The 24,657-nt window shown below is 45.7% G+C and overlaps 1 protein-coding gene across 2 annotated transcripts in view; it reads left to right on the top strand.

The window, feature by feature from the left end:
* Antp (homeotic protein antennapedia) overlaps positions 1–24,657 on the top strand; it is a 210,054-nt gene that overhangs the window by 73,716 nt on the left and 111,681 nt on the right. The window contains exon 1 of one of the 2 annotated variants that reach the window (XM_076786429.1): positions 9,844–10,427. The exons of the other annotated variant lie outside the window; for it this stretch is intronic. The gene's annotated coding sequence lies outside the window, so the exon portion shown is untranslated. Of the gene's footprint in view, positions 1–9,843; positions 10,428–24,657 lie in introns of those variants that run through there. 2 annotated transcript variants of the gene reach the window in all.

Here is a 24,657-nt window from a genome sequence, read left to right on the forward strand (position 1 = left end):
GCAAGAGTAGTGACCGTGGATGTTTGCGTTGAACAAGAAATTCTTAACTCGGCACATCCTGCCCCGAAGAAGCATGCGTTACAACCGCGTCGTTCATCATAAACGCGTGTCCGATTTATGTGGGTACACAGCTACATCGGAATGAAAAGTTACGGTCGCGGGGATTGAATCTTTTATGCTTCGCGCGGTTCCCGCGTTTCGTTCACTTTCACGCAACTTCGCCTTATAAACATATCCATCACGTTATTTTGGGAGGCTGACGTACTTTCTGCACCATCTAGTCTGCGTCTGCTCTATTCTGTACAGTTTCAGACTGCTCCTAGCACGAACTGGCATTGTCCGTTTCGTGGGAGTCTTCGGAATATCAGAGAATGCAAAACGAGGACAAACTGCTCCAAATTTAGTACACGATATTCGACATTCTGGAATGTTAGGCCTGTGTTAGGTCTGCTATCGTCTTCTTCATGTTTTCGTGTAATTTTTGATTTCCCAATTGAGTTGTATGTTAATTCATAAGAGGTTGTAATAATCTTCTCAACTTACTAAAATTATTGGAAGAAGAAATAAATTTTCATTCAACTCTTGTCTCTTGCAATCGATGGAGAAAATTTGTATTTTGCATAAAGATCCGAAGTGTAACCATAACCCAATGGACGGTAACGTATAGGGGGTTGAAAGCCAGGGTATGTGCTAATTGTAACCAAAATTTCGAGTAGCTAAAGCAATCTTGACTCCAAAAATGGGACGCAATGGGACAGAATGGGAAACATATGAAGTTGATCTGAAAATCCCAAATCATCGGCACACTTGTAATTTTCAAAAATCCAACCCGACGCTGCTCAGCCCAGCAAACTCAAAATCACCCGAAACGGGCCAAATTACGATCTCAATTTGACTCCGTAATAACGAATCACCAAAAATATACTGTCGCAAAGGGTTAAACGACCTCGTGCAGGAGGAAGTCTGCGCGGCCGGCGTCCGATCGGTCAGTTTATTAATCAGAAGCTTAGATTAATCGTCTTGAAGGTAGCGGAGATCAAAAGGCGGCGTGGCCAGGGGCGGTGTAGTAGTCCCGATGAAATTTTCACGGGTCGGTTTTCGTTAGTGTCCGCCGCAAATAGACGGCGGGTCCTCTGGCCGGGAAAATCGACGACCGCGAGCGACCATGAGGAAGGAAGGAACGAAAGAAAGAAAGAAACAGCAAAAGATAGAGAGAGAGGGAGAAAGGAAGACGGAGACGGAGAAGAAGATAGAAACGCGACGCAAAGGGAGCAGAGGAACGTCCAGCGGAAAGGAGCGCGAGGAGCGTACACGCGCCCGCGGATTAAAGAGTTATTTGAGTCTCGGAGGCGGCCATAACTCTCCGGGGCTATTCCCGTCCCGCGCTTGCTCGCCCACCGGAATATTTTAACATCGGGGGTGGGTGGCTGGCGGGTCTTCTTTCGGCTGTGTGTGCGTGTATGTGTTTCAGTGCTCGAAACACAGGGGACCATGTGTACCCGGCACGCACACCAACTACCCGGATAACGGGGAAAGGAGGGTTGGTGGGTGAGACGACAGGGTCCGCAACTCCACGCAGCTGACAGCTGTTTCCTCGGTGGGCCGACCGGTCGGTGGGGAGGATTCAGCCTAGTCGCGCCCCTTCTATAATGGCTCCCTTTTCTTCCTTCCCCTACCTACGCCAGCATGGCTGGCCACAGGTTTCTCTCTCTCCTAGGCGCGCGCTGTTACGTCACCGAACCGACCGCGTCCCTCTCTGTGGAGCCCGGTGACGTCAGGCCTCCACGTACCCGTCGACCGGTGACGTAGCGACCGACGCGTCATCGCCGATACACGACACCCGGCACTCGATCGAACGCAGACCGCCAGGGGCGCGATCGTCGCCGCGCGAAACTGTTACGCCGATCTTGATCCTCGATAGCGTCCCGCTTTCTGCACACGCCGCTGCACCCGCAACGAGGAATGCTGCCGCACGATGCAGCGACGGGCCGACCCTGGTTTCGATGTGGTATCGCCCAATGTTCCCTATTGGCGCGGGAAATTAGGCGCGAGATCTTAGAGGGGTTTGGGGAATTTGATGTCTTGTGGAGCGGTCCTTGAGTCCTTGAATCCGTAAGTCCTTGAGTCTTCGATCTTTGAGTCCTTGACTCCTTGAATTCTTGAATGCTTGTGTCCTTGAGTCCTTAGGTCTTTGAATCCTTGGGTCTTCAGGTCTTTGGGTCCTGTTGCGTTTTGACAGATAACCCATCGACAGTAATTTTTCATTCCATTTTTGACAGATTTTTGTGAAAAACATCTGAGAGGCTAAATGAGAACCATTAACGTCCCTATGAGTATGGGAGAGTGATTGGGGACGAAATCTTATGGGAGAGGCGGGGAATTTGATGTTTGTGGGGCATTGGTTCTTGGGTCCGTTTTTGACGCTAATTTTTGTCAGTTAACATTTTATCGAACATAAACAAAGCCTACAGTATTTGTAATTCACGTTTTCAAAAATTTGCGTAAGTATAGCCTGTCGCTATTATCTATTGCCACGCCTATGTGGAAGACATTAGGCTATCTCCGATTGGTTGAACACATGTCAGAGGCGCGCCATTGTAGCGTGAACATTTTGGCATGGCCCACTGAAATTCAAATTGTCTGTTGCGAAAACAAAAATGAAACTAAACTTACTAAACTAAAGGGACATTTTTCGGACGAGGAATAAGTTTAAAAAAATATATAATTGTTGAAAAAGTTCTAGTAGTCTATCCGCTGCTAACTGTAATGCGTGTCAATCGCCTGCAAAATTTGATGTCGGCTTGAACAAATGGGGTCGAAGCCTTGAAAAAATGTGAATAAATCACGTTATTGTTTTTTCCAAGCACACAAACACAAAATAGTAGCAACGGGAAACTAGATAGCGTATTTACATGCGTAGACGTATATTTCTTTGTGGTGATTCTCGAGAAGATTGGGTGGAGAGGATCCGTTGGGTTCGCGTGCTTTAATATATGCAGGAAGTAGAATTGGTTGGTCATGATCAGACACGTCAGACGACTAATATCGAATAATTTTAATTATTCTATATTTTCGACTTATTTTTTCATGTAGAATGAAGTGAACGTGTTCTCTGTTCTGCAGTTAATCCGCTGATTTCTTATATAAGCTCATAAAATTCGCAGTCTAGAGATTACTCATCTGCGAGGGTGTTCCTATTATTTAGTCGAACTGGCGCGTATAGCGCGGCGAAACTGGCAATCGAGGAAAAGGTGCGAACAGGTTTACGGAAAGCGATAGTATGGGGGGCAGTGATATGGATGGCGGCGTAAGTACTTCTGGCCGCACGGTGGCGGTATCATCAGCGATAGGCAGCAATCGTAAAACGCTTGTTTTACGATGGCCTATCGTGGTGGGAGAAACAGGCGCGCCGGTAGAGAGAGAAACCGGCCCGGAGAGAGCGTCGAGTGGGGCTCTCACGGTTTACGAGCGCATAACAGACGCGTTTATGGCCGTGATCACGTGGCCCCCGCATACCTATGGCTATATAACCGGGTCCCATAACCCACTGCGGAGTAAACAAATCGTAAAGCTCGGTTTCGGATTTACTGACCTGGCACAATATACGGAAAGCAATACGGAAAGCCCAGCCACCAAACGGCAATGATAACCGGTGGTAGTCGTTCCCCCTTCTACCCTGGCCTGTCGACACACTGTTCGGAGACACTATCGTGATGTCCGTGCAATAGAGACGTCGTTTGAACCGTGCAAGGAGAGGGTTATGGTTTCCGTAACTGTGACACGTGCCTCGACTACTCCCATGCGGTCGCGCACGGCTTATTAAAACGCGAGGTCGTGTGCACCAGGGTCTTTTGCGAAATCTTTACATGATTTCCGGCAGCTGCTGCGGGATTTTACTCAAACATCATGTTACGATCTAATCCTGCTCGATTGCTTGGGTCTTTTTTTACCCTGACCATTCGATTTCTTTCAAAGCTACTTGTTTAATTAACTAGGGTAACTAGGGTTAACTAGGGTAATTGTTCCAGTAGTCAGACATTTTAGGTTATTATTACTATCTTCTCAATTGTTTTCGAATATTTATCTACTTGCTTTTTGTTATTAATGCAGAAAATTCGCCGTCTAAAAATTGCAAATAGTACTTCAATTACTACAATTGCTTAAAAATTGGTTACCTTAATGCACCATCAGTAACACTAATTCACTCGCAAGTTTTGTAACAATTTCAACAGTTCTAGACAAATTTGCTTCCATAAAAATATCAATAGAAGAAAAATCAATATTCAACTTCATTTTGTATCAAATTTCAAGAAGATTCGTTATCTTATTCTTTTTCTGCTTGCTTCTAAAGAAAAGAACCGGCACTGATTTATGTTCATAATTTAGCCGCTAGAGAACAGTTCCGTCGCCCTTGCCCTCTTATTGCAGGCTAGTATAGCTGTGAACAAGTGCATCTAAATACTGGAATCTGCTTCTTGATCACTATCCTTTTCATTCTGAGTAGCATTAACAAAGTAGTATATAATTGTGAAATAAGCCAAACGCATGTCCCAACCTCAATTATTCGAACCAAAATTCCTATAATCTCAGAAAAAGGTTAGCGAGGACCAATTTAACTCATATATTTCACATTGACACCTATATTTAACATAAATACATATAATTACATATATTTAACATGTATGTGATATAGTACGTATCTATAGGGTATCTAAATTTTTATAGGAATGGCTACCGGGACATTCAAGTACTAAATGATTCACTAAACGTTTCAACTAAACAATTCAATATCAAATCGAACTTTATAATGTTATTTGTAGTACATTTTTATAAACTGGTTCAGTTATTTGTGGTTGAGGAATCGTTAGAAGACTGCTCAAGCCTTTCCTAGCCCGAATCGTCATTTTAGATACTACATCGAGGAACAGTCTAGATGTCCTTAACCTTTCATCACGCCGAATTATTCTTTATCGTTCAGAATGCTCACCTAGATCGTTCTCTTTCTTCATTAGTCGTGTGGCGAGGGTGGACAGTGCCGGGAGCGTCATAAAGTCGTTGTTGGAAATCGGGAAAAATTAGTCTCCGAGCCGAATCTCCTCGCGGTGGCAATATCTCTCGATCAATGGACCATGATGCGCCCGCGCACACAATACTTCGTCTTCGGGGGCCGCGTTGTTTCGTTTGTTCTCACGGATGCCGGCAGATGCCGGCACCGCTTTACGACTCCCAACAGCCGTACAGTTAACGGCTTCGATCGTTTTATCTTCCATTTGCTCTTCGCCTTTTGCAATCGGCCCGACATAATACCCACAGCCTATTTGCCTGGCCGGAGAGAGAGAGAGAGAGAGAGAGAGAGAGAGAGATCGCCCGGTTGAAACACGCGAGATTTCATTGGCCCATAAATAAAGAGTATTATTTAGCATTACGTTGTTGTTGTTGTTTTTAGCGCGCGGACGTTTGCCAAGGCAATTGCCGCGTCCTCGAAACTGCTAAATAAATAGCGCCGGGCCCCTGGTGTTTAGCCTTAGATTACACGCGCTATTGTTTCGAAAAATTAATAACCGCTACGATAAATCAAGATAAATGAGCGGCGGCCCGATGCGGGCAACAATTCATTTGTTGCTAACCCGTGGATTCTTGTCCGTCCTCCCCCCCCCCCCACCACCCTCCCACGAATAAAATAAAATTAAAACCGATGCTCGTTAATGGAGGCTTGCCGTGACAAAGTTCCCGCTTGTTTAAATATTTTAATATTTTTCTCGTGCGTGATACACGGTCAGATCAATTTTAGTGGATGGGTTGAGAAGAATTGATGCGTGTCAGGATTTGGGGGTTGAAACTTAATTAGCGTACGCTTCGATGGAAATGAAACATTTAGTTGGGACAAGTAGAATAGATCATTTTGCATCGTCGATATTTTTGTCGATTTTAACCTTTGATACAATCAATTTTAAAATATAGAGAGACACGAAAATTGAATCACTAAAATCGTGGTAGAGACTAATTCTTTGCTGGAACTAAGAAAGACTCACGTGTTTGACCTTCGCACGTTCTTCAAGCTAAAATCCTACCCCGTTTGTTTTTCTAGATAGTGCGAAATGTTAAATTCCTTAGATTGCGCGCGTTTTATTGCCTCACTATTCTGTTCTTGCGCGGTAAGCAAGGGTAATGTTTTAACTGGTCAAATATGGTAAAATTGATGCGCGTTGAGGTTAATAATGACGGTGCGTCTGGTCGGGGGGAAGGGGATGGGAATTAGCAACAGAGGCGGGGGTGGCGCAGCATCGTAAAAGAAATTTGAACTCTTTCGAGCGAGGAGACGAGCAACTCTCTGCGTAGCGGTGCCGAGCCACCGAGGTGATTTATTCGAGTTAATTCCAATTCCATTGGAGCCGCGAGGGCAGTCGGAGGGGGTGGGTAGGGCGAGAGAGCGGGTGGGGTAGAGGGTGGATATTCTTATGCAATTTGCCAGAAAGGTTCAAGAACCCGGGAGATCCCGCAATTTATCTTGCCTTATGTTACGCCGAGCCAAGGCAACGGAAGATAGATGGCGTCACTGCTTCCAACCCCTCCTCTCTCCTTTTGCCGTATCTCCCTCACGGTCTCTCTTTCTCGCCCGGCGGGTTTCTCTCTGTCTGTCTCTCACTCCCTCTCTCTCACTCTTTCTGTCTCGGTTTCCTCGCCTCTCTCGGGTCACCCAAACCCCGTACAGACCCCTGCGACCACCCCTTCCCCCAGCCAATGAGGGACGACCGCGGTGGCCATCTTGGATGGAGAGTTATTGAACGAAAAAGATGAGTAAGAAACTTGTTATGGGGGTGCGTTCTCTCTGCGCCGCTGGGAGTCGGTAGAGGGGCGGCGCGGGCAGACGACGGGGACTGGAAGCTGAAGAAGGGTGGTTACGAGGGGTTGTTGGCGCTATATTGATCAATTGCTTTGCCGTGCTTTGCACTACTTTCGTACTATAATGTACAATGCTACGGCCTGCCTGCTTGCCTGCCTGCCTGCCGGTGGTGGTGGCGGTGCCCATGCCGCCCGCGATACCCACTGCGTGGTCGAGTGAGACTAATTATATAACGATCGTGTTCTTGGGAATTTCAGTACTTTCGAGCATTCAATCTTCCAACGCCGGCCGTCCGGCTCGCGCTAGATTAATTTCATTCGCACCAACACCTTTTTCCAACCGCGATTTATCGTTGATCCGCTGCGCCTCTAAACTTTCATTCAGCCACTGATGATTATCGATGTAGGGGAGGGGTAACAATTTCTTAATTGCTTATGTTCGTAGTTATCCATCCGTATCCTACTGTAACTACGTTTACAGAGCGTTTAATATTAACATCAACTTTTAACGGAAACGCGAAATTTTTGGTGTTCAGCATCTCCTAACTAGCTAGGGCTGATCAAGAGCACTACATCCATTATACTCTAGGACTATAGGTGTCTAGTGTCTAGGTATCCATCTCTTCACTTTCATACACAGTCCAATCTTTTACTGGAGGCTCTCTCGTATTTGTCAGTACAATAAACACGATAATGTTTATCTTCCTCGCTAACTTTCTTCTTGTTTATTATCCCCCTCTTCTTCGGTATTCTTTTCGTAATGAATAAAATCAAAATGATCAGATGCATTTAACAGTTCCAATTATAAACAGAGAAGAAATCGGTGCCATTTCCTGGCCCATCGATACAGTATTCTCGCAAGAATAATAAGGAATGATCGTAAAATCGGAACGAGGAACGAACGAGGGTAACTTTAATCGTTGCCTTGACCAATGAACTTACGCGGCCTAAAAACGGAAAGGAAATTGGTGCCAGTCCCCGGACCGCCAATTAGGCAACACGGTATCGAGCGCATCGTCGGATAAGATATTGTGAGCACAGTTCGGCCGAGAATTTTTATTGCGGCTCGTGATCAGGGGCTTTGCAGGTTGAAAGACACGTATTGGCCGGTGCGTGGAAGTATCATCGGCTCACGGGTGGTCCTCCGATCGCGTTTCACGAATGCCTCGCGCGTCCCTGGTTTATGGACGCGTGTGCGCGAGCTGTCGCCTAACTAAATTTCGCCTTGAGGATTTTCGAAGTCCCCTGGCCAAGTCCCGAGGCACGCAGAGAGGCCGGGACTTCGTTACACGCCACGCATGCACGGGGACGCCGATCGTGAGTCGCTTAACAATGCCGCAATTAGGTTGACGAATTGTGACAGGCATTCGCAAATAATGAACACCGGGCCCCGGCCCGATATCGGCCGGTGGTCCGGCAAACATGATTGTACCTACACCACACGATTGTATGTACACCATACAATTGTATATGTGTACACCATACGATTGTACCGGAACCACAGCCACGCGAAAACGTTAGATGGCCTGAAGGAAACCGAAAATTTCAATTTGTATGCAAATAGATCTGTTCGGCGGGTGGTGTCGGTCCGCGGAAAATGCACCGCGGCCCAGCCGCCTGTGCGACATCACCGGCTGAAAGTTTAACAACCTCGGAAATTTGCTCCCGCACAATTACTTATGCATTTTTCAGGCTAATCGCCGTCTATAGAACACCCTCACCGACGCGTCAACCTCGTTCAACCCGCCCCGGTCCAGACCCAACCAAATTCTTTATGACCTTCCATTTTTCCGGACACGATCCTTTCAATATTTCCACGCGGGATTTCATTTTGACTCCGTGAACGCGTTATGAATACCTAAAGCATTTTCTTTGTTTAGATATTTTGCACAATTGAACACCCTTCAATCCGTAAAACATAGAAACAATTCGTAACTCACGGTAGCAATCTATGGAGCAGCTAGCATAACCTGATTCTATTTGCACAAATGTCTGAAACAAACGAGTAACATTTTCCCGGATGACGCTTCGTTTTTCAAGAAAATCAAGTTTCATGATTCGGCCGCTACGCGGGTGTTAGCGTTCGCGAGAAGTAGAATTGGTTGGCCGTGGTCAGACGCGTCAGACGATTCCTATTCAATTGCACGCACAGCCCCCAAATTCTCAACTTTTTTCCAAGGCGAAGCATCAACCGAAAAAATGTAGACACCCCGTGTGTTCTCATTAATAAATGGCACAATAGAGTGAGAATCTAAAGTTGCTGTTTCCCTTTCAAAAATTGTACAAACTTAAACGAGTCTACGAATTTGAAAAAAACTTTTTCCACAATGATTCCCTTGTGACTTTATAAAGGGAAGTCTCCCCTTTACAATGATCGAAATATGATGATAAAAATTTTGTGGCACCGTCAGTAGAATAGCCTGTTGAATAGTACTTCTGCAGATTGAGCAACTTGACAGGTAGTCCCGAAGTTCCCGGTGCTTTCCTGGTTCAGGTAACCGTACTATTTTTTCCGGACAGTGTTCAGGGTTCCTTTCGGAGATGGCGTTGCGGTGACCTCGGTTCGCCTCGCCATCTATGGCATTTCGAGGGAAGTTTGTCGACGAGCACCACGTGCGCGCGCCCCACCAGACGGCGTGAGAGCGGGGACTCCCTGTTTGATGGTGTGGCCGCTTCGGGGTTTGATGGTGGGGGTCGCGGACACCCATGGCATGCCTGCAACGGCGCAGAATCCCATCGATCATTCGTGCCGTTTCCCCGTGTTTCACGCCGCCGTGTGTTGCACCGTGTAGAGAGAGGAGTCGGCCACCGCCGCCCTCCCTCTTCAGCCTCCACTTCTGCCCCTGACACGTCCACCCATCCAACCCCACCCCCGCGCGCGAATTCCCCCTACCCTGAGGACGTGCTGAGTCCGTGACGGTTCGGCGGGCAATGCCGACCAACCATCACGAGGCCTTACCTTCCCTATTATATTTATGTGGCGGCTCGCGGTCGGGAAGGTTTATGCGGTGTCTCCAGTCTGTCTCGTGCCACTCTTTTTTTCTCTTTTCCCTTATCCTCCTCCTTTTCCCTCTTCCAACACGCGTGTTCGTCCACTCGATGCGCGCGTTATCACCACCAACCCCTGTCGATCGGACCGTTCCCATCCCCGGTCCCACTCGTCCTCTTTAAATCCCCGGCACACGATTTTTTCTTCTATCGTTTCGATCATTTCCAGTGATTGTTTTCCGTGGCCCTAACAGGCCTGACAGTCCGGATAGGTTCGTTGGTGTGTTGAAATTCTTGTGTGATCATCGGCTCTGTTCGCTCTGTTTGGGTAGTTTGGGTGCTGGTTCGGTTTGCCGAGGGTGATCATCGTCTCTTCTGTCCGCGTTCAGTGTGTGAGATTGCATCCGGTAGCATGCTCGCCAGATCGAAGCCTGCACCACGTGCACAGTGGACCCAGTAAGTGCGAGCGGGTGCCGAACATTGTCCAATGGGAGTGTAAGGATGCTGAGGCGCGCTCCGGATACCGACGACGTTCACTCGCCCGAAACGTGACCTTACCTTGCGCGCATTTTGGCGGATTCCGCTCCATTCAGCCGGTAACTCTCTCGCCGAATGCTTGTTCGACTCGGTCGTTTGCTCCTGCTCGGCGTGTGCGCGCCGCTCTCCTTTGATTCTCGTTGCTCTTTTTCCGTCTACACTGTGGCTGCTCGTCGAGTGGAAAAAATGGAGCTAGAAAGTTTGCCGAGAAAGTTGTGAACTCTTTTCGGCGGGGGCTAGAAAGTGTCCGGGAAAATTCAAGCCTGTCAAAACTCGAGTGTGGGCGCGATAACAGAATGATCTTTCCTTGGGGTCTCTGAGAAGTGCAATGCTCAATAATATAGCTAAGTCAAATAAAAATGTTATCATGTTCGTAATCATAGCCTTCCAGCACACGGGCCAGAACTATCTATTTTTTGGTGTAAATTTCTTCTAAAAATTTAGAGCTTTTCAAACATAATGCGATTTTTATTGTACCCTTTGAAACTAATGCAAGCAAAGCAAAAATTTATGCTGGAATTCCAAGACAAATTAAACAGGATTTTAACTTCATCTGTGTACTGGCGGGTTAAGTGTAAAATTGAAAATTTTTGGAGGTTGTGTGGTAATATTTAACCTAAAATGCAAGAAAAAAATTTGTATACTCATTCGGAATGCACCCGATTACCGCAGAACAGCAATTAACTCGTAGTTTACTATATCTCTTGCGGACTTATTCATATATTTAATCTAAAAAATATGTTTGTATACATATAATCGCATGGAAATGTCCATAGTGATACAAAAGAAGCAGTATCTATTCATTTTTGCTCTATCTGCGAATATCATATTTTAAGAAAATTACCCACGTAACAGGTTAATTATTTATTCAAATTACAGTCCTGCGCACAGTAAATCCCCCATTTCGTGCTTAACCTCTCCCAGGGAACATGCGTGTACATTTAATATCGCTTTGGTATTAAAACTTGATGGCTACATGAGTGAATATAATTTTTCATTGCTTCCGTCCTCCATTTTAGCCAACCCCTATGTACTTAAACTTTATGGAGCAGAATCAGTTAGAAAGTACATGTAGTTCTATTTATGGTCAAGATATTTAAACAGAAATGTTGTCGTTATGTTACCATCATATCCTAAAATACCCTCATGTTTATGTTACATTTCCCTTAACCCTTGGCACTCCTTTGTCACCGTTAAGGCGACATTTAACAGGTGTTTACAAAATTCCGGAGCGCAAAGGGAATTATCAATTATAATTATAAACTATAAACCCTATCTATTTGGACACTTACTCAATTACCGAAGGTAACTTACAATGGGCTGCTAGGCAGTAATTATTTATCCTGATTTAAAGTGTTAAGCTGGCTAACTACTGGAACAAACACCCTACTTCGATTCTATCAAATTTTCGAGATTGCTATCTCGACGATCAAAGTATCAAGTGACCATCAATAAAGTGTTGCCCGGTAACTGTAACCGTTCTCGCTCCCAAGAAAATCAACCTTGGGGCCTGAAAAAATGAGAAAACGTGCCGGCAGACTCGATCAATAGTTAACTAAAAAAAAAAAAAAAAAAAATGCTAAATGAAAACAGGACAACCGTCATTGGCGGCAAACGCATTCACCGTCGTTCTCCCATCGTAGTACTTTCGTAGACACGGTTGTACAGGTGCTCCGTTGCACGGGAGTGCTTGTAAGCACATGTACGCGCACACGTAACGCGGAGGAGCTCGTAAATCAGTCAGTTACCTATATATGCGCATATTATACGTAAGCAACGTAACGGTATGTAATTTATTGTTTCAGGTAAGTGACATCGCACCGCCCCAGGCCTCTCGGAGAGAGCACATGCGTGCGCGTCTTCCTTTCCCGGCGTAATGTAAGCAACCCAATGTTGTATACCTATTACGAGCGATGTCAACCGGGTGACTCGGGGAAATAATAAACAAAATGAGACCATGGAATCGCGCGGAATCGAGCCGCTTCCTGGCCTTTTTCAACGAAAAATTTCAGCCGGGCCACAGCGATCCTATTGTCCGCGGAGCACAATGAGTGCAGATTTTATCGGGGAGGAACACCGTACACGCGACAACGACGCCGGGACGCGTCCTTTTTAAGCCTTTGGATAGATCCGGACAGTTTTTATCCCGCGAGGAAGTTGATTACAACCTTAATGGCCGAGCGCGAAGGACGCGATGGTTTATTTACGGGCCGATGACTACGGTTACCATAAATCGCGCCTCCGTCATCTACGATCATCAACTGGAAATTTCGGGTTGTCCGGGCCGGCTCTCGTTTGATTGGCGCTCTCCGTCCAGGAGTATGCGATGGTGTCATTGGCGGGCCTAGTAGAGCTTTATTTTTTGTATAAACAATAGGAAACAATTGTCTATACTAGTTTGGATTTTTCGTTGAAGTCAGTTTAAAAAAGATCTGTAAAAATTGTGTTTTGTAAAACACTGTTTTTCACAGATGTTATAATTCTTCTTCGGTATTTACTGCTTTTTCTGCTCGATACTCCATTAATTTTATTTTGTAAAAATGTCAGGATAGCTACTTCTTCGCCTACGCGTGGTAGAATTAATCATAACGAGTGGTCTTTTTAATAAAAGGGACGCACAGTTCCTTTCTCATAAACTTAATATTACGATTAGAATGAATTTAATTCTGTCTCTGCAAACGAGCGAGTAGTGTGTAGAGTACCTGTAACGATTTTTGTATGAATTTTATGCATATCCCTACAAGAAGTGATTTATATTTTCTCAAATTTAGTATTCCGAATGTTTAGTAAAAACTTATGAAGAATGATTGCTCGCTGTAAACATTGAAAACTGAACACTGTAACATAAAGAGTCGATCGAAGCGACCCAAAGCCGTGCCATTGAAGCAGCGTAAAGATTTCGTATGAGTATGGCGATAAAAATGTACTATTATGTGGAGACTAGATTTTTGGCGTTCCCTTTAACAATGGGTGGCGGTGAATTCTGCAGGAAACGGATCGGCGGGTTTTGTGGACAGTGTTTCCGGCAGTTAGTCAGTTCGGGCGCCAATAGGAGGACCTAAAGGGGGGGGGTCAGCTTCCTAATTTCGCAAGCGTGTATTCGATCGTCGTCGTTGGTCCCGCCAACACAGCTGTCGATACTAAAATCCGGTTTTATAGCGATTTCGATTACACCTCTGGCCCGATACTCCCGTAGCGATAAGGCCGGGGGACCATAAAGGCGAGCACCTGTAATACAATAAATTACCGTAATGGTGCGTGTCCGGCCCGGAGTAAGATAAAGGACACTGGGCTACGATCGTACAGGTGTAAACGGGCCTAAACGAGGTGCGGTTATTAGCGGACGCCGCGGGAGGGTGGGAGAACAAGAAAATAATAACCCAAAGATGGATGAAAGTGAAAGGACCTCTCGGGGGGATGAGGGGAAGAGAGAGGGAGAGAGGAGAAGTGGGAGAGAAAGAGAGAGGTTTCACGGGAGAGTGCTGAGAAATCCTCGTCAACGACGAAGATGAGATAGGCCACACACCGGCGGCTTGTAAAACACGCGGCGAGATTAAATGCTTCATTAATGTGATTAAAGTAAAAAGCTGCCTGAGTAATGAACCGAGCTGAATCATCCGGCAGTCCTTCGCCAGTCTACCCTTGGCACTCCTGTCTTTCTGGTTGGACAACGTGCGATACCGGCCACCGCTGATCACGTTCAAAAATACCTCTCGATCTTCAAATTTCGTTTAACGCGTTTTCGTTGGTATTAATGTTGCAATCGAACTTCTTCCCTTTCAACAACCTTCCTATTCTCACGTACCGGAATTGCAGAAGGTAAAATAAATTATGGAATCCATAAACATTAGCAATATTTCTTCCGGACTGCGAATTCGATTTAACTTCGTATTTTCCTCGTTGAAAAATGCTTAACTTGCTTCGAACTTGAATACTGACACGATCATGACTGAATTCACACGAACCATTTTCATTAAGTTTTACGAGCAAAAAAAAATGTAAAAGATGTGGAATCGGCGGGAACATTCGCGAATATATGAATTCATGAATTTATAAATTAAAGAACAGGAAAGTGTTAACTCGAGTTTCTCACACGCCAGTTATCTCGACTCTTTTCTTAGACAAAAATGCAAATCAAAATGGAATAGTTAGAATCTACAGTATATAAACCAAGAAGCGGACTACTTTTGGCCCCCGCCATATTGGAGTCCTTGAACGACTTTCCAGAAGAGATATAAATCTACCCCGGACCTAAATGGAGCAGACAGAACAAAGAAAAAGAAGTAGAAACTTCGACGAGGAACGAAAACGAGCACGCGAAAACTCGCTAAAACATAGTAATCTACTAAAAACTTCTCTCTCAACTAAAAACGTGATTACACAAAACAGCCACTCTAGCAGCTTTCGACTACTTCGGAACAGAACATCTCATATTGTTGACTCGCAACTTTCACAAAATCTTTAAAGAATCTGGTAAATATTTTCTACCAGCTTCTCGCAACAAAAGCAACTGAAAAAAATATGAGCCTGTTAAACAATTTTCCTGCGAACCTAACGCTTTGTGTCTCGCGCAGAGGTGCTCGGGAGCGGCGCGGACAGATTTCGTAAATACTCGTCCGTTAATCCAGCATGGTCAAATCGATTTCACATGGCGGCTCGGCTGAAGGTTCCTGGACCGCTTAGAGTGGCGAAGAGAGTCGAGGGCGAAGACGATCGGATACCATGGGAGTTTTTTAAGCTCCCATAGCGGGCGGCTATCTGCCGTTCGGAAAGAGAGAGAGAGAAAGAGAATAAAAGTCGCGCGGCGTTCACAATTGGTAATGCCGATAGAGCTGCCATCGTCTTGCCATACAAACGTCCTCTCGGCCGGCTACGTGCGCCGGAGCCTTTCTTCGCTAAACACAACGACCGTTGTGCATTTCTTCGGCACGCGCATCAGAAACGTCCGGCGAGTGGCCGCATGCTATACTTTGTTTCGAACGGGCGCGTTCGCCACTGAAAACCGCCACGGGGCCCCGTTGATTCTCCTTTCGGACTGCCTCCATTGTTCCCCGGATTTTTTACCGGGGGCGCGCGTCGAAATGCTCGGCCGGTAAATTGAGTAATATAATTGAACAAACAAGAACAGCCGATCAAGGCTGAGAGCTTCCAGCGGACGATTTGTGGTTCTTCGCTCTCGGACGTCTCTGTAGATCTTTGAAGGCTGCACGGTAGCGAGAGATCACTCCTCGGACATCTATCAACTGGATAGTACGGTAGGGCACGCTTAACACGTTGAACGCCACGTCACCCATATGTGGGTGACGGAATTATTTGTGCAGGTTTTAAAACGAATTTTTACGTTGATATGTTCATTGTACTAAACTTGATTAGGATCTGTAACATGCAAGAAAAGTTGGAGGATTACTCAGTATCATACATTTATTTTTTTGCAATTTTTATTTCATTACATAACTTGCTTTGATTTTATGGAATTGTTGGGGTTTCTAGTTTGGCGATCAAAGTGTTAAGCGACCGCAGTCGGGACCGAACGAGGGATTCTCGTGTGAAGCATTTTCTTTTTAAATTGAGTTTTAAATGCGCACTACTGTATCGTCTTCAGGACGAATTCCGACGTCACTACCGGACGCTGTTCCGCAGAAAAGACGAGTATAAACGCTTGTCTCCGTGGCGTATTGCGTCAGAAACGACGTCCTGTTGACGTCCTGTTTTCGAACAGTTTGCATATTTCACCGGGAACGTCGCCACTCGTTTATCAACCGAACAAAGACTTTCATTATAAACGCTCGTGTCAAGTTCAATTAGAGAGCCAAGAAATCCGTCGCGTCGAACAGAAATGCTAAACGAGCCGCCACGTGGTTTAACGTTATCGACGAACTTTATTGTCGAGCTCTACGACCCGAGCGTACAGGGGAAACGAAATGGATGCGACCGTTCAGAGTCGCTGAAGCCATGTTTTCCGTGGACAGGATGTTGTGGCAATCATTGGAGGATCCGACGTGAAACTCTTACTTCGTGAGCGGTTACGCTGGCTTCTACTTCGCCAAGTTTCATCGTCTGCCAGGGGGAATCGGGGACTTATTGCTTCGTGGTAATACAATGAGGGTGCAAGAAAATGATTTGTGTTCGGGGAGTATTCGATTGTTTTTCATTGTGGGGCAATTGAACACTTCCTTCTTCTGTTCGGTTAATTTTGGATGTATAACAAATGTTTCTGCGGTTGCAATTTTCTCCGGAAGATAATTTTCTTCTGTGGCCAATTTCTGCGGGTTTATAGCGTCGAGAAGTTCGTATACAAATTGGAACTCCACTGTTGTTGCATATTCGTGTTCTAGTTGGTACTCGATTACTGTTGAACAATTTTCTCCTCTGTTCAAATGATGTGCTCGCAAAGCGGATCCAGGAAGAGGATCGCTCGCTCGCTCGCTCGCTCGCAGCACGCGTCGAGGAACCGAGGGGCGGAAGAAGGAACTCGCCGTCGAATCGGCATTTCATAAGCCGTCAATTGGCGTTGTTAAAGGCGTCAGGTGAAACGGCAGGCGTGACGCCTCATCGGCGTACCCGTCGTCCGGCGGGTACACGGCGAACGTCAGGTCGTTACAGCGCCAGATACGAGGATCTCTGACGGGGCGGTCGGTCCGGCGGACGTACAAGGTGCTGTGGCTTGACGCAAAGTGCAAGGAGATGCGATCGACGATTATGCACTTACGGTGTTACCGTATATAAACGGGGCCCGTATAAGCCTCGCCGGGGTATGCACACGGTCCGGCGTACATATAACGCGGACCAAGCCACGAGAGCAATGTATCTTCCCCGTGACATTGGGGCCCGCACTAATCGCGCGACAATCTTCGCCAAGCGGCGCGGCAAGGAGAAGGAGGAGCGAAACGGAGAACGGCCACGTTCAACGCGTTGGAACAGGACGGAGAAACTCGCTGCGGATGCGCGCGTACCTTCCTCTCGCCCCGAAGAGGCTCGCAGAGGCGGATGGATTCGCGGCAATGGGAGAAATTGGGATCCGACGTAGTTCAGAAGAGGGGGTTGACACCTTGCTCCGTTTGTATGGGATGGTTCCTCGTTTGTGAATAGCTTTCAATACTTAAGCGACTATAGCGGTGCTTCTTGTTGATGCTGAAGAAACATTATTTCGTTCATCGAGGAAAATTATTTATTGTCGTCTGTGCCCTCAAGATTCAAATTGGGTACTCCAGTGGCGAAGGAGAGGGGCTGATATCTTGCTTTGTGTTTATGGACTCGTCAGATAGAAGGTGTTGAAGAAACGTTATTTCGTTTATCTCGAAAAATTATTCATTGCCATTTGTGCCTTTGAGATTGAATTTTGGATTGGAGTAGCCACAGAGAGAGTTAACTAAACAGTTGCTACATTAGGAACAACGTAAGAAACGCATCTACAAGAAGTATCACCAAATAGATGTTTAAAAAGTTCGATAAACGGGCAATGAATCGTTCGAATATTAATATACTCGAATCGATAACCGAGCCACTAACTCGGCGCAACGTACGTCGACGTTTAAATTCAGCACAGTTTTCCGACTCTGACAGCGCATTTGTCAATCGAATTTTTCCGTGTCCCGCTGTCTACTTATCGATCGATCTACAATACCCTGACCGTTTCGCTCGCAGGCAATCATTCATCGCATCGAATAAGATCCTTTCTTTCCTCGGACCAAAAAAAAAGGTCCGCAGTCCGGTAATAGCAGGTTCGCAGTGCACGCATCGCAATTAACAAGGCAAACATCTCCTCGATGCATCCCACTCGCGGCGGAACAAGGATCTAATTGTTCGCAGGAGAACAATGTCCCGCGCGGAAAGGCGTCAACGTTACGCGTGACCGCTTTGTTCTCCGTTCCGCAGTGTTCTCCATTGCGGAGGCTCCTTTCTTTTTTTTTTTTTCTTTTTATTTCTTCCGCAGCGTGTTCGAAGCGTTGTGAATACGTTCAGCTCTGAAGTTTGCGGGTCGATCGGTATCGCGGCGTAGAAAAATTACAGCGAATGCGATCTAACGGGCTGCGAAATGTTTGCGAGCGACCGGTGAGCTTGCACGCAACGTGAATATTCAATTTCGCGACGATCCACGGGGTTTCCGATCTGGCTGCACAAAATCCGAAATAGGCGATTTTATTGGATCCAGTAATTAATATACTTGCAATTGAATTAAACATGGGGTAATTGACATACTTGCAGTTTAATTAAACAAACAATTCTTCCACTTTACAAATGTCGCTAAATCCCCAAAACAACCAGAGAACATGCTATTGTCAGGATTCATCGAAGGCTATTGTTCGAAACGTTTCAGCTGAAACAATTATATAATTATAGCCGAAATAACGTTCTCCAACACTGTGTATACACTTTCAGATAAATTGTCATCTACAAAAAAAGAAAAAACATAAGCGAAGAAACTTGGATACTTTCGGACAACGAATGCGGTCGTTGTGAGCCATATAATTAGACTTCATAATTTATGCATTTATGATAATATTGAGTAGCTGAAATTTAAGGCAGTAGGAAGATTTCCATGTTGACTACCGCCATTTATTTAGTTGTCTACCCTCATCGTTAGAATGTTTTATTAAGCACAACTCCTTCTTGAGATATCAAAATAATTTAGCAAACGAACAACTTAACCTGAGTATCCCCGAGTATCGAGCTATTTTTTCTAATTTCAAACAACAGTGTGCATAAAGTCTCAAGTGAGCCATGAAGTCGTAAACGTCACATATGCGTGACGGTGATAGCGAACGTGACGAAATAATTCAAGAAGGTTAGTTACCTTCGATCTATCAAGATTAATTAAAGACGGAGAGAACATATTGCCACATATTGTGCATTTCCCCTTGTATTCAATGTTGTCTAAAAAAATTTGGTGTAATCTATGGTGACACATTTTTATGGCTAAATGGAGTCTGAACGTTTGGGGATGTATTTTGACGATTTTGGAGCAGTGTGGTACGCCTGCGCGGCCGGGAAATCGGCGATCGATGGACGTGGCTGCGTGTCGCCGTTGCAAAAACCGATCGTAGCATCCGACATTTGCGGAACCGGTGCACGTTGCATGCCGGTCACGTTGCCTCGCAGCCGAAAAGCCTTATTTTTAGGTTGTTCCGCGCTGAAAGGCTGAAAACGACGCCAGCATCCGGGTGATCCCGTTCGTCGACCGGCTCTCGGGGCATTCCAGCCCGCATTCCAGCATCGATTACCGGACACACACCGATTCCTGGGCGATAGTCGCTCGCAATCATGCTCCTCCATGACCAAAGACCTGCTCCCTAGGTGCCGGCAATGTGTCGTCCCCGCAGATATTGTGTAGCGTCCGCCAGGACACCTAATTATACGATTGTCGCGGGACCTCGCGCACTCGAACGATATCGCGTCCCCGCAAGCCTCCTGTCTTCTGCTTCTTCTTCTTCTTCTTCGGCTCTCCAGGATCTCTGCTTCCCTCCCGTGTCTCCGTTCGCCGGTTTACAAGCCCTCGCTGCTCTTTTCGATTCGCACAACTGGTTATCTTCCTACTCGACGCTACCCGGGCCCCCCTCTTCACCTCGTTCCTCTGCTAGCCTCTTCTTCCGACTATGGCCCCTTGGTTTAAGTAATACTCGGTCGCCTGCGCTTCCTCTCGTAATATTTACCGGTCGGAAGCGACCGGAGGAGCGTTACACTTCCTCCGGAAGAGTAAGCGATTCCATTTCTGCGAGCTTCTTTCGGCCGAGCTGATTTATCCCGTTGATTCGGGGTCTGCGAGGTGCTTAGTGCTTAGAATGTGTCGGTTATGTTGAAAGTCGCTTTTAAGTCCCAGAGCAAAGAAAGGAATTAACATTACCCATCAAAATAACGGATCTCAGATTTTCAATTTCAAAATTATTACGATTGTAATGATCCTTCTGTGGACACTGGTTACATTGATTTACTCGCACGTATTTTGTAGTAAAACTCGTGGAACGTCTCGATTAATAAATGCGGCATTGCTAGATTTAATAAACAGTACAAAATGGTCACTTTTAGCGTTGAATAGTTCTGGTGCTATAATTGGACTGCAATTTTGTGTAGTTATAATTAAACATGGAATGAGTAACATCAAATAATTAAACATGAAATACTCATAAAATGAGTAAGTAAAATTTAAAATGGTAGACAGATGAATTAAAACTTGAAATTATTGATATATTATCCTCAACTTATTAAAATTATTAGAAAAAGGAAATGTCTTTGTGTCTCTTGGAGTTGCCACAGAACATTTTTATTTGATCATATTAATTTTCTGCCATCGCGTGTGCATTTAGCCGGGGAGAAAATTAAATTGGAAAAATGAGGGCCAGTTAAGGTATGAAAGTTTCAAGTTTATTTTGGATGTTGGACGGTACCGAGGCCTCGAGCAAGAGAGTGGGGACGTTTTTATAGGGTCGCCGGGACAGTAATTGATCCCGCGACGTCGTAAAGTAATTAGCATCGCGCAAAATGTATTTATACTCGGCGAAGTGAAACTCGAGCATACCGTGGCCCACGACCGTATTAATGCCGATAAAAAATTGCGGAAGCCAGCAGCTGCGGTGGCGCTCTCTATCGAACAGAATGCTCTGATACGGATCTATCGAACGCGCCTATGCCGCTATGTGGACTGCACGCAGCAAGCAAACCCGTAATTTATTTCCCGGCGGCCGCCTACCTTCCAACTCCAATATAATCATTATAATTATTGTCTCCCCTTCAAGTCGACCTCGATAATCATCGTCTGTATTTGTTACACGGGCTCGCATTAACTTCGCACATTCGTATGGCCGCTGTCTAGTCCTTCCAGCCACGACACCATCGTCCTAGTCGTCGATTCCATTGTCTGGAATTATTCTTGCTGGCCAATCTCTCCCCTTCTGTTCGTCGGCATGCACATGGCGGCTCTAAATGGATTTACTTTGATTTTCAGTCATTTTTTTATTTGCTGGTGGTAGGCCACTTCTGCTTCAAGTATCGAGACTATAAATTTCAGTTTGTCAAGTTTTCAATTTTAAGGGGGCCGGCAGGCATTTGGCCTTGACTGTCACGCTATGTTACGCTATGCCTTTTTTTCTAGACATTTTACGTCTTAAATAAGTAAGTAATCAATTAAAAATGCATACCACCGTGTTTGTACATGTCTTTGCTATGTCTGTATAGAGCCCTTTTTTCGATACGAACACTAAATCTCAGCGGCAGCCATCTTGTGACGTCATACTTGCTTCAGAATTCGAATTTTCTGCCGAACATTACAAATTACTCCACGATGAGGTAGAAATTCGCAATTTGGGCTCTATACAGACATAGATTGGACTTTTAGGAAACACAATTGACCACTTCTAAACTGCTCATTGCAATATTGAAGCGATAGTTTGAAAAGGTTTTGACCCATGCATACGTATATGGATTTCAAACCCTGCCGGCCCCCTTAAGGGACACAGTCTCTTCTGGAATTTCAAAACTCCCAGACTTTGAATTTCAATTTCCATATTCTGTCCAAAGATTTCAAACTGCAACAGCCGGATTCTAGTTGAAATCTTCCGAGAAACGTTCGAATATAAAATTTTAACAGTCCACTTAAAAATTCCGGTCTCCACCAATTGCAAGAGATTGAGATCAAGTTGAAATTTCGTTGCTTCTTTAATAACTTCGACAACCTGAGAACAATACATTCACAAAATTCTCTCAGTTCTACTCGTAAAAATCCGCAGTGTACTCGTCAGTCACCTGCGGGTGAAAAATTTTTAATGGTCGGTTTAAAAATTCAAACTTCATCGGCCACCATCAAATTTTGGTCGGTAACGGTCAAGTTCGGCATCGGCCATTTTTCGATCGCGATAACCAGCATGTTCGCCGCACGGTATAGTTTTCGGGCCGGGTAGCAGCCGCGACATTATAAATTGCGACGATCCATTCGCCGTGTTAATTTGTTCGCTCTTCAATTAGCGGCCGAGCGAGTTCGGCGGCGTCAAATAAATCGAGCGTCGGCTCGCGAGTGCCCGTTCGTGACTTTCTAAACCCGCCACGTGTGCGCGCCTTCTGTGTACGAAACGTTTGTGGGCCCCTTATAACTGTTCCCTGGTCGCCGTTCGATTCGGTGTTTTCGCCGACAGGTGGATGGAAGAAGAAGCTCTCTCCAGCCGCCCCTTGGATCGCTTCCAAAATCTCTTTCTACCACCCGATATACCTGCCTGGTGCCTGGAGCACCGCTCCATTGCGGCACAGGGTGAAGGAGAAAGTTCCGATGCCACGATTTGTCGAGACTCCTTTGCGTCAAACCGGCGAACGCTATACCGTCTCGATCGATGGTGAATGCTCGTGCGACCACGTTGCAGGGGATGTTTTCCTCGGCCCTGTTTACTTGCTCCCTGTCACGCCACAACTTTCACACGCTTCCGAACACTGTTTGTATAATTCCTTCGAGTGGTGATGCCGGGGAATTCGATGGGAGAGCTGGAACGCTGTTTTACTGGAGCGATTGGTAGCTAAAACGTTCAAGGTTTGGGACCGCAAGAAAAAAAATTTTTTAAATTCACGGCAGATCGAGATTTGTGGAATGCCTCGATAAACTGTTACAAAAGACCCTCTAGAACAAACGATTTATAATTCGTACCATCGTTTAACCCTACAAACGAATATTTGAATCTTGTGGTATCACCTGATCTTGTCCCCAGTTATCCTGTTTCTTTACAAGGTAAAATACTTCTGCTGTTCAATGAAAAATATTAAATCATATTCCAGTAGCCAGTAGGCTTCCTGGCCTTAGAACGCTAGGGTACAAGGAAAAAATCCGGTAAATCAACTCGGAGTTGATCGCAGAAGGAAATATTGAAATTCCTAGCTCAAGACCTTCGAAGACATGGTTCACGATGCTTCAAATCATTATCGATCGTCATTTATGATCGCAGCGAAGACTTGATAAACCGTTCCGGGGAGCGTGGGGTCGAGCTATCGTGATGGGATTTGATGAATTCGCGGTATTGACATAGTGACAGTAATTTCCATGGAAAAGCCTGCGGTACGGTCGGACGTAATATTCCGTCATTCAAAAACGTAGCACCGCCACGAAGGGAACTTCGTGCCGGCCACCTGCAGGTAACCTGGGAGCGTCACGACGCCGCCGTCGCCGCGAGTTACGGCCACAAATCACGCAATTCGTAATTGCCGCTACCGACTACGCGATTTCGTGTGAGGGTCCCAGGGGATGGGGTTTTGGAGCCGGTGGGGCAGAAGAGGGGAGGGGGGCACGTGCACGTGTGGATGGAAATCCATAAACATCGATTGGCTTCTGGCTTGCCAGACCAAAACGTCGAACACCGGCGAAGGCTAAATATTTCCGTGCCGTGATCCGCCACTATGAAACCCGCGGAAAAGTTGCTTGATTTTGCGCGCGCGATGTCCGCATGGACGATCCATCGGGTGGTATCCGTTCCCCGAATGCTCCCTTCCTCCCACCCTGGATGAACGGTTTGCGGCTCTGGAATCGTAGATGACACGAACAATCTCCCTTCGAAAACCATCAGCCACGACAGAAACGTTTAGCACTCGAGCATTGATACAGCCATTTTGCGGCCGTGCGGAAACATTTTGCGGAAACCCTTATATCATAATGCCGCCGCGACAATTGCGCGTTTCGTTGCGCCGCACGTTTTGCATGACGACGGTTTCGTTGTTCGATGTTCTGACGGAGGGATGACAGCTTAACGGACATGCTTGTAACTTTGAATTCCAACGGTTGCATTTGAAATTTCAAACTGGAACAGTTGCAAGATTGCACGTCTAATTTTAAATTCTAAGTCGTGTTTAAAATTTAAACTTCTGACGCGCACTTTTAAAGGCTCGCTCTCGATATTTCATATTAATTATAAAAGCTCGATATTTCAACTCAACTGACACATTACACGTTTCAAGATTTCACGATTACAAATTTAGTATTATGTCGGCGATATTGAAAATAAAAAATGAAAATTTTAACGGTCATACTTCAAACTTCAAATCTGAACTGTCATATTCACATTTGTTTAATTGCAAAGATTATATTCACGGTGTCAACTGTTAACGATTACGTTTAAAAATTAATATTTACGTTGTCACGTTTCAAACTTCGAGCACCGAAGGTCGTAGATCAAGTTTCATAGTGCGCTGCCGGTTAGACATGAATTTTCAACCGTTGACGGTTGAAACTTCGTCTCAGCGCAACCTTGTCTAAAATTACAAATGTCAACCGTATTACATGTTTCCAACGGCTGGCATGTTAACCTTGAGGCAAGGTCTAGCTCT

Source organism: Halictus rubicundus, chromosome 4 (assembly GCF_050948215.1).
Source record: "Halictus rubicundus isolate RS-2024b chromosome 4, iyHalRubi1_principal, whole genome shotgun sequence".
Classification (NCBI taxonomy): Eukaryota; Metazoa; Arthropoda; class Insecta; order Hymenoptera; family Halictidae; genus Halictus; species Halictus rubicundus.